Source organism: Sorex araneus, chromosome 1, assembly GCF_027595985.1.
Source record: "Sorex araneus isolate mSorAra2 chromosome 1, mSorAra2.pri, whole genome shotgun sequence".
Classification (NCBI taxonomy): Eukaryota; Metazoa; Chordata; class Mammalia; order Eulipotyphla; family Soricidae; genus Sorex; species Sorex araneus.
Genome location: NC_073302.1, coordinates 217,998,354 through 218,009,250, shown reverse-complemented (window position 1 = coordinate 218,009,250; position 10,897 = coordinate 217,998,354).

Here is a 10,897-nt window from a genome sequence, read left to right as displayed (position 1 = left end):
GCAGTCACGTCTTTCTAAACCATTTCCCTCCTGAGTAGAACAATCCATGAGAGACAAGGCCTCTCCCATCTGGAAGATGCTCTTTCCTTCTGCTCCATCCAACCCTGACACTGGACTTACGCTCACTTCCTTGAATGAGCTCCAAGGTCTTGTGTGATGTCTCCTTCATCCGTGGGGTCAAGCCACTCGCAACTGGGTCTGTGTTTTGCAATTGAAAGACATTGTCCTTTGTTCTCTTTATCCATTTCGAGAAAAAATTCCTGAAGGCCTGTGTGAAGGGGAAAACTATGTGACTCTGCACAAGGAACCACAAGAAATCATTTCCACACTCTGAGGTACAGAGTAGCTCACGGGAATGGTCTCTTCTATCGAGAACTCATCAAACAGTGCAAGGTCAAAAATGAAGCCATTTAGGGGCCGGGGTGAAAGTACAATGGGCAGGGTGTTTGCCTTCCATGCAGCTGGCCTGGGGTTTGATCGCGAGCGTCCCATAGGGTCTTCCAAGCACTGCCAGGAGTTAATTCCTGAGTGTAGAGACAGGAAGAACCCCTGAGCATCGCTGAGGGTGACCCAGAAAGCTGGGGTGGGAGCAGAAATTAAGCCATTTTATAAAAAGGATTCTAGATTAAAGGATTCTAGATTTTCTGGCATTTCTCCCTCCAGACTCAATGGTTTCAATTCAACCACTTTCACAATGGCCCTGAGTAACAGAATTCTTAGTCTTTATTTAGGGCCGGGGAGATGTCTCTGTGGGCTGGAACACACATGCTCTGTATGCTGGAGCCCCAGATTGGATTTCTGGCACATGGCCCAGACCCCTGCTCAAAGTAAAAGCAAAAAAGTAGGATTTCTTCGTGGTGAGATGAAATAGTGGTATATACTAAGATCAGGAAAGTCAACACTGGTGCAAACAAATTACCTTAACTATAATACAATTTTGGACTGGAGCCATAGTACATCGGATAGGGAGTTTGCCTTGCACGTGGCCGATCTGGGTTCGATTCTTCTGTTCTTCTTGGAGAGCCCAGCAAGCTACCAAGAATAACCTGCCCGCACGGCAGAGCCGGGCAAGCTACCCAAAGCGTATTTGATATGCCAAAAACAGTAACAACAAGTCTCACAATGGAGATGTTACTGGTGCCCGCTCGAGCAAATCGATGAACAATGGGAAGACAGTGCCACAGTGCTACATTAATACAATTTTAAGGTCTACACACACACACACACACACACACACATGATTTTTGCATTCAGCTCTTCTATAGCCTTTGCTGAGCAACTCTGCTCCTACTTACACTCTGTGACTCAACTGGCACCTGCTCTTCTGTCCCAGTCGAGCATGGAATTATCACAGTCAAATTCTTAGACCTTCGAAATCCAAGTGCTTTATTTTTCTAGATAGAAAAATAAGGCAGAACTCTTTTTTACTGTCATTAATGGCAGGGAAAGGCTATTTTCTTTTCTTTTCTTTTTAATTTGCTTTTGTTTGTTTTGTTTGCCAGGGTTATTCCTGGCTCTACACTCAGGAATTACCCCTGCTGGTGCTTAGTGGACCATATGGGATGCTGGGAATAGAACCCGGGTCGGCCTCGTGCAAGGCAAATGCCCTAACCACTGTGCTATTGCTCCAGTCCCAAGAATATTTTCTTAACACAAGGTGTTGGTCATGTAAAATTAAAATTTTGGTCATGTAAAATTAAAACCATGTGACTAATCAAACAGAAGGAGCACTGCTGGAGAGAGAATGCAACAGGCATTCAGAACATATTAAGGGTCAGTAATCTTCACACACTTTCCTCTAAGGACAATTTTTGAGATCATTTTTAGCTGATATTCATAATGAGCAACACAAACTAAATCATTGTTTGTATTGTTTTGAATCTTCCTAAAACCACACAATTATTAAATTATTGAGGTCTTGCTTTGGGGGCTGCGGTGGAAACATTTGAAATATGGAGGTGGGAAGGTGGAATGGTGGTGGGCTTGGTGTTGGAATATTCAGTGTAATTAGTTACTGTGAGCAGCATTATAAAAATAAAATCTTAAAAGAAAAAAAAAGAATCGTTGGCTACAGAGGAAGAGAAAAGAGGAAGGAAAGAAAAAGGCAGCAGCCCGTTTGAGGGAAATCTATCCAGCGGAGTAGAAGCACAGCTGGATGGCCGGGGACAGAGGCGGCGCCCAAGGACACACTTACATAAGTGATGGTTCCCAGCTTCTGCTGCGTGGAGCACCTTTCTCTCAAGTCCCTGTAGAGGTCTGGATCCATATCATTGTTGTAAAGCGTGTACTTGGTCTTCATGAAGTTGGCCCTGGAAGCAGGACACAGAGTAGGTAGGATGGCTTCTGGGAATCCCCTACGGAAGCAAACTTGCCGATGTTGGTACAGAATGGGAGTCTCTCTGCCTCGCTCGTTGCCAACGAGCCAAATGCTCACCATTAGCTCTTCAGAGATCTCTCCCGGAAGCAAGCGAGGGTTGCTTCCCTGAAGGCCACTGAGAGTTGACCTTGCTGCTCCCCCCACCTTGTCCCAGGAGTGGCCCACTTCATTAGAAAGAAGTTGGAGGGGCAGGGTCGAGCCACAGTCAGGGAGGCTCAGCGCTAATTCCTACCTCTGTGTCCATGAGGGACCTCAGGTGTCGCTCAGGTAACATGTGGTGCCAGGATTAGAATCCAGTCCAGTTGCATGCAGACTGTCTTATCAGGTGGCTCCCACCCCCATTTTTTAAAAAAATTATTTTTAGAAATTCGTTCACTATCATTTATAGTATTCAATATTCCAACACCAATTCCACCACCATTCCCCCTTCGCACCACCATTATTTCAAATCTTTATTTTCCCAACACCACACAAGTCTGCCCCAAAGGCAGATCCTAAATCATTTATTTTGTATCGCTTGTTATAAATACTCTAACAATGATCTCCAAAGTTTTCCTTAGAGGAAAGGGGTGGAGATTGTTGTAGCTTACCCTGGAGACATTAAGGCCTTGAAGAAGGGATCACTAACATGTGACAGGTTGAGCCTTGGTGCTATGCCCCGGTCCCCTAATTTTTTGCCAAAAGAAAAGACATTGATACAAGGTGAGTCTCACCGAAGTCTGCCAACGAAATTCCACCCTCCACGATAAAAATCCGTAATGTCAGTGTAGATAATGTATCCTGATCTCATAAATCCCTTGTACTTTCTAGCTGCAAGGACAAACATCTGGAAAAAGAAGACAGCCCCCCGGTCAACAATGAAATGTGCCACCATGTTCCATATTTCAAAGGGCTAGTCACGAGTCACCTTTATCTTTCTTACCTGCTTAAGGAAAATAGCCAGAGAGGCCACAGTAACCCTCCACCTACACAAATCAGGGAAAGTGATTTCTTTAAATATTCTTTCCCACTATATTACTTCCTTTTCCATCACCCAGTGATGCTCAGCGGTTCCTCCTGGCTTTGCACTCAGGAATTCATCCTGGCAGTGCTCAGAGAATAAACCGGGGTTCCAGGGATTGAACCTGGATTGGCCCTGTGCAAGGCCTTTCCCTCTGGACTATTGCTCTGGACCCTAAAACTTTTTTTTTTTTTTTGCTTTTTGGTTTTTGGGCCACACCTGGAGATACACAGGGTTACTCCAGATTCTGCACTCAGGAATTATTCCTGGAGGTGCTTGGGGGATAATATGGGATGCTGGGATTCGAACCCAGGTCAGCTGCGTTCAAGGCAAAAAACCTAGCCGCTGTGCTATTGCTGCAGCACCTAAAACTCTATTCCTTTTTTCTGTACAGTAGTAGAAGATAGTGCCTAGTAGCCAGGAACTCCAGGAACACAGCGCCCGGGGACAAATATTCCCTTTGCCCACCAGCTGACCTGGTCTAACGCCCAGGTGAAGGTCGTCATGAAACCCTTAGCAATCCAAGTCCCCAAAACTCTTCCCTTTGAGCCCCCAATTTAACAGGAAAATTCAGTGTCATACCTCCTCATTCTCTGCCTTATTCTCTCCAGTTTTCACATACATAAAGTAGCTAGGGAAGAAACCATCAATGCCTCTGAGTATCCTACATCTCACAGTGACATTTTGAGGAGCTTGATGGTAAACAAAGTCCTTCATATTACTCAGAGATGACAGTGGCGCGTTCACTTCCGGAATGGATGTCTCAGAGGACTCAGTCGAACCCTAAGGGGAGCACAGTCCATGAGCATTTGGGGCATTGAAAAGGCAACCTCAAACTCTTTAAGAAACACTTCATCAGCAAAATAATGGTCTGGATTGCACCCACGCTTTCATTTTCCAGGCACAATAAAAGGAAATACTAAGAGGTGTGAGAAAGTGGTGAATGAATGATGAGAGATAAGAAGTGGGATTCATGTCAGTTGGAGACAAAAGAAAGAAGAGGGATTGTGACTCTGGAGCCTAGATTTGAGCTCAAGCCTTAGGAAGGTGGACCAGAGTGACTAATGGCATTGAAACACTGAAGCTCTCTGAGAGACAGTCCCCTTGGTTCCCAGTGACCACAGTACTGAACTTCTGACTTTACCAGAATCGTTTGGGATCTACATACTGCGGCTGACTTCAAGCTGGCTGTACCCTCCAGTTCCTCCTCTGTGGGTAAGGGTAAAGGTTTTGTTAGAATTACTTCTGCAGAGTCTTGACCTTCCTTGTCTTCCTCGTCACTATCCATGATCACCTGGGCTGCAATAGCTGTAGAAAAAAATATTTCAACAGCTGCAAAGTCTGATGAAAAATGAAAATCTCTGAACTAAAGATGTCATTAAAATATTTCTGGTCTTCTCAGCATCTATCCAAATGTTGACAACTCTTGTCACAGTCGTACTCAGAGATGTGCTGCTGGCTCGCCCCTGTCCTGCCTCCTGGCAGTGTAATTCTACTTTTTCTCTGCTTGTTTTGTCACACACCACACTGAAACAGAGCTTAGGTTAGGAATCAAAGCATCCCTGGGTTAGTTCTGCTTCCAGACATTCCTAAAACTGCTCAGGGTTCCTGCTTAACTCTGCACTCAGGGATTATCCCCTAATTGGATTGGGGAACCATATGTAGTGGGAGAGATCAACCCCAGGTCCTTTGTATACCAAGCAAGCACTCCACCTCTGTATACAATTGCTCTGGCCTCTCCTTCAGATTCATTCTTTAGGATACAAGATCATTTGTCTACAGTCCACTTCTGATAGCCTTTCTCAGCTGAAACCCCCAAATTGAAGGCCAGAGAGAAAGCTGAATGAGCTACAGCACATGTGGGACACCGGGGTTCGATATCTTTCCTCTCCTTACCATTTTTGTGATAAAACTTCTTAGAAGCCAGCACTGGAGAGTGTGGCATTATGTCCAATGCCTCAATTTTCTCTATGGGTCTAAGAGAGCCCCAAGAGGAGACAGGACGTTTCCGGTCCAAATCCTTTTTGTCCGTGCCAGCAACATCTAGTGGCCAAAAGAAAAATAAAGCCCAGGGAACAATGAGTTGGTATGTTGCTGGACGATTAAGATACATGTGAGAATTAAGAACCACCAAAACATTTCATTTGTCTTCCTGTAATAGAAACAAAGGAATGGTGTTCACTGAAAGAAATTTTACTATCATTAAAGGTAAGGTTGTTACCTTGCACTTGGTCAACCCAGCTTCATTCTTCGTCATCCTTTTGTGCCCCCAGGCACCACTAGGAGGAATTTCTGAGGGCAGAGCCAGGCAGAACACTGAGTATTGATGGATATGGCTATTATTAAAAGTCAGTATTTGATGTAGTCTCTCTCTGGCCACACTGCAGTCTGATGGATCCTACTAATCTGTTAAGCACATATTGTTGGACATCTGATTATTTGTAAACATTTGGGGCCAGGAGTTCAGGTTGGGGAGAGGACCACAACTAGCAGTATTCAGGACTTACTCCTGGCTCTTCTCACAGGGATTATTCTTGTCGGAGCTCAAAACATCATCTTTAGTGTGCTGGGGATATCGATCTCAGGTTGGTCACATTCACGGCAATCTCCCCACCTCTTGTAATATCCCTCTGGCCCTGCAATGACATTCTTTGACCCAGGCTAACAGGCTCATGAGCAGTAGTATCTAGGACATACTTTTTAGCATCTTTTAGAACTGAGATTCATATCTGTAAAGTAAGCAACTCCAAGGTACAGGGACTCCTGATTGTTATGTGTATAAAATGCATTGGGTTGAGAGGTGTCAGGACCTGCTGTTCAATGTCAAACTCCAGTTTCTTCCACAGCAGCCAGCTCCGTGCATCCTTCCAGGCTCAGCTGTATCCCCAGCTTCTTCTTACATCTTTCTTTGCCCTTTCCTTCTGCTCAGAAGTGGAATTCTATTTCGTCCCTCTTGGCCCTCCCACCGCCTGGTAGTGTAGTTCTACTTTTTCTCTCACACACCACACTGGAACAGATATCATGGTAGGCGCCCAACCATCTCTGAGTTAGTTCTGCTTCCAGATTTGCTCCTTTAAATTTATTCTTGTTTTAATTTTTTCTTGTTCTGGGACATCCCTGGGAGGGCTCAGGGTTCCCTCTTAGCTCTGCACTTAGGGATCATCCCCTGAACGCACTGAGGAACCATATGTGGTGCGAGGGATAAATCTCAGGTCGGTGCATACCAAGCAAGCACCCAACATACTGCATACTATTGATCCAGCCCCAACTTCAAATTCATTGTTTAGGATACAGGGTCATTTGTATACGCTCACTTCTGATATCCTTTCTCAGCTGAAAACCACAAGTCGGAGGCCAGAGAGAAAGATCAAGGGCTGCAACGCATGTGGGATACCCGGTTTGATCTCTTTCCTGTTCTTACCGTGTATGTTAGAAAACTTCTCAGAAGTAAGTTTCCTCAGACGGAGTTCCTCATAAAATTCATCATTATCCTTTATGGTGACAAAAGAGTCCTGAGAGGAGTCAGGAAGTTCTAGGTCCGCGCAAACAGCATCTAAGAAGCCAAAAAAAGAAAAAGAAAACCCAGGGAGCAATGAGTTGGTATGTCCTTGGGCGATTCAGATATAGGTGAGAATTAAGAACCATCAAACCATTTCATTTATCTTCCTGTAATAGAAACAGAGGAATGGTGTTCACTGAAAGAAATTTTACTATCATAAAGCATTCTTGATATTAGGCCAGAGTGATATAATACAGCAGGTAAGGCTGTTGTTACCTTGCATGCGGCCCACCCAGCTTCATTCCTCGACATCCTATGGGGTTCCCCGAACACCAATAGGAGGAATTACTGAGAGCAGAGCCAGGAGGAGCCCCTGAGAATTGCTGGGTATGGCTAAAATTAAAAATCCATATGTGGTGTTGTACTTTGGAAACTTAACCCCAAGAAAATAAAATCGTTACTCCAGAGTTCATATCCTCCATGCTGTTTCCAGAGCTCGGGCATCTGCACGTCTTCCCCCAGCCAGAGTGCAGTCTGATGATCCCTACTGATCTTCCAAGCAAATGAGGTTTGACATCCGATGACTCTGTAAAGATTTAGGGGGGTGGGGTGGGAGGGAACCACAACCTGCAGTGTCCGGGACTTACTCCTGGCTCCACACTCAGAGATTATTCTTGGAGGTGCTCAGGGCATCGTCTGGAGTGTGTAAACCTGGGTTGGCCACATGCATGGCAAACTCCCTACCTGCTGTAATATCCCTTGGGTCCTGCAATGACATTCTATGACCCAGGCTAAGAGCTTTATTAGCAGCAGTATCTATGACATATTAGCATCTTTTTTTTAAGTTTTATTGGATCACCGTGGGATCCAGTTAGAATCTTGCATGATTACATTTCAGTCACACAATGCTGGAGCGCCCATCCCTCCACCAGTACCCATTTTACACCAACATTGTTCCAAGTGTCTCATCTGCCACCCCTACCCCACCCAACTCCCTGCCTCTGTGGCAGGTACCATCCTTCTTTCTAATTTTGGAATCAGCATCTTTTAGAACTGAAGGCCCTATCTGTAAAGTAAGAAACTCCCAGGTACAGGAACTCCTGATTGTTACATGTGTAAATCCACTGTGTTGTAGAGATCAGGTGCTGCCTTCAATGTCATACTCCTTAAATTCCACAGCAGGCAGCTCCATGCATTCTTCCAGGCTCAGCTGAATCCCAGCTTCTTCTGACATCTTTCTTTGCCTTTTCCCCCAGGCTGGCCGTGGAATTCTATTTCCTCCCTCCCGACCCTTCCACACAGCATACTGTAGGTCACCCAAACCATCCCTGGAGTACTGATTCTGCATCCAGACTCACTCCTCCAAACTCAGTCTTCATGCTGCAGGGCAATTTGTCTAGAGCCTGACTCTACTCTCCTTTCTCAGATGAGAATCCCACACAGCAGGTCGGAGAAAGGGCTCCATGGGTTGCATCACACAGGGGAGAGCCAGATTCCATCTCTGCACCAGAAGGTCCCCGGAGAGTAGCACTGAGGGTGACTCCCAAGCACTGGACCAAGAGTAAGCCCTGAGCACACTTGGGTGCCAAAATCTGATCCTCCCACATACACACACAAAAGAAAAATAGCACTGTATGGCTCTAAACGAAACAAAAAAGAGCCAAATGACATAATTAATGCTGCTGATATTTTCGATTTGGTTTAATTTCCTTATTTGTCTTGAGTAAAAGGAAAATACTAGTATTGTAGGCAGTGAACAATGTACCCCACAGAGGCCAAAGTACCTAATGCTGTCACCTGTTAAGCCCTAAGCTATATTATACACAATTTTGACCCATTTAGAGATATTTTCTTTTTTATTTATTTTATCCCAAAGATAAAAGTCAAGGACTGAATCATGGTTGAGGCCTTGCACCCAACCAAATCGGGTCAGCATATCGTCACCCACACTGCCAGGGGAGGTCCCTGAGCACAGTCAGGTGTGTCTCAAAAACCTAACACCTACATTCCGCCCCCTGCCAAGATGTCAAGGAGAAGGTGACATGTGACCATGTCTGTCTGCAAGTCTTTCCTGTCCTCACCAATTGCAGTGCTCGTCCCAGCAGAAGAGTTTAGAGGAGGAGGAGGAGGAGGAGGTCCTGGGACCGAATCCTGATCGTTGGGCCTCATGGTGCCAACTGCATCGGCAGCTCCTAGAAGCCAAAGGAAAGGAAAACCAAAGGAAGAATGAGCTTTTCTGTCACGGGTGGTTTGGATGCTCCTGAGAAAGAAGAACCACCAAACCCTCCGCTCCTCTTCTACCTGTCATGTTTCACAGGAATGGTGTTCACTCTATGATGTTTTACTAACGCAAATAAACATGATGTTGTACTTTAGAAACCTAACGCAAAGAACACCCAATAGATGGGGGCTGGAGCGATAGTATGGTGGGTAAGGTGCCTGCCTTGTACACAACCAACTCAGGTTTGATTTCCAACATCCCATAGGGTCCCCTGAGCACTTCTAGGAGTGATTGCTGAGCACAGAGCCAGGAGAAACCCGAGTCATCGCAGGGTGTGACCGAAGACAAAGCTAAAAAAAAAGGGAGAGAGAAAAAAGAAAAAATCTCCCACTGATGTGTCCACTTCTTTATTCTAGCTCACATGTGGTTTTGAATGATGCCAACCACTGGCCCCCTGGTCTCTCTTCCCACCTTCTCTTATGGCTGTGGAAATTGCCCCCAGCAGGAAGAGCTGTGGTGAACACGCACCAGGCCAGTTGAAATCGGTGCCGGGAGGACAAGATGACCTCTGATGGAATTGTTTCTCCTCACTTTTCTTCTTTGCAAGAGGAAGTCCAGGAACAGGAATTGGCTGTGCCATCATTGGGTCTAGGCGCTTGCGCCTCTGCCTTTTCTCCAATAGTTCTCTCTGGGGGATGGAAAAATGTGATATTATACTCAGGAAAGCAAGCTGGGGAATTACAACTTCAAACCAGGAGTTTCTTGATGATGACAAAACGTCTCCCAAATGATTGTTCCTCCTTTCAGCCAAGGGATAAGCGAGGCCTGGGGAAGGCAAGTCAAGGCCTGGTCTTTACTGATTACCTGTAAAGATCTATTTTTAAGTCTGATAAAATGCATTTCTCAACAATCTATGACTGTAGCTTAAGTCTGTGAAAAGACACAGAGTAATGATGATTATTATCAAATCAGGCTCACAAATTTCAAATAGAAATATATTGGTCAGGGATGTGGCTTAGTAGTGAGGTGCAAGCTTTACACCACTAAATTACTTAAGTAGAAATATAAACACATGAGAAAAGGGGAAAAGAAAGACACACATGTTCTTACGCAGATACAACATGAACATTTCTTTCTTTTTTATTGAATCACTGTGAGATATAGCTAGAAAGCTCATGTTTGAGTTTCAGTCATACAATGATCCAACACCCATCCTTCCATTTTCCACCACCAATGTCCCTAGTATCCCCCCCATCTCTATGGCAGACAATCTCCCCCATACTCTCTACTTTTTTTTTTTTTTTTTGCTTTTTGGGTCACACCTGGCGATGCACAGGGGTTACTCCTGGCTCTGCACTCAGGAATTACCTCTGGCGGTGCTCAGGGGACCATATGGGATGCTGGGATTCGAACCCAGGTTGGCCGCGTGCAAGGCAACCGCCCTACCCGCTGTGCTATCATTCCAGCCCCATACTCTCTACTTTTGAGTATTATGGTTTGCAATACAGATACTGAGGGTATCTGTATTGCAATGTTTGCAATACAGATACTATCAGATTTGGTCTTTTATCTACTTTCAGCACACATCTCCCATCCCAAGCGATCCCTCTAACCGTCATTGACTTAGGAATCTCTTCTCTATTCTAGCTACCTTCTCCCCTAGCTCCTGAGGCAGGATACCAAGCATGGAGTAATATTCCTGGCCCTTGTGTGTACTGTCTTTGGATGTCAGCCTCCTGTTTATATTCCACAAATGAGTGCAGTCATTCTGTGTCTGCCCCTCTCTTTCTGACTCATTTC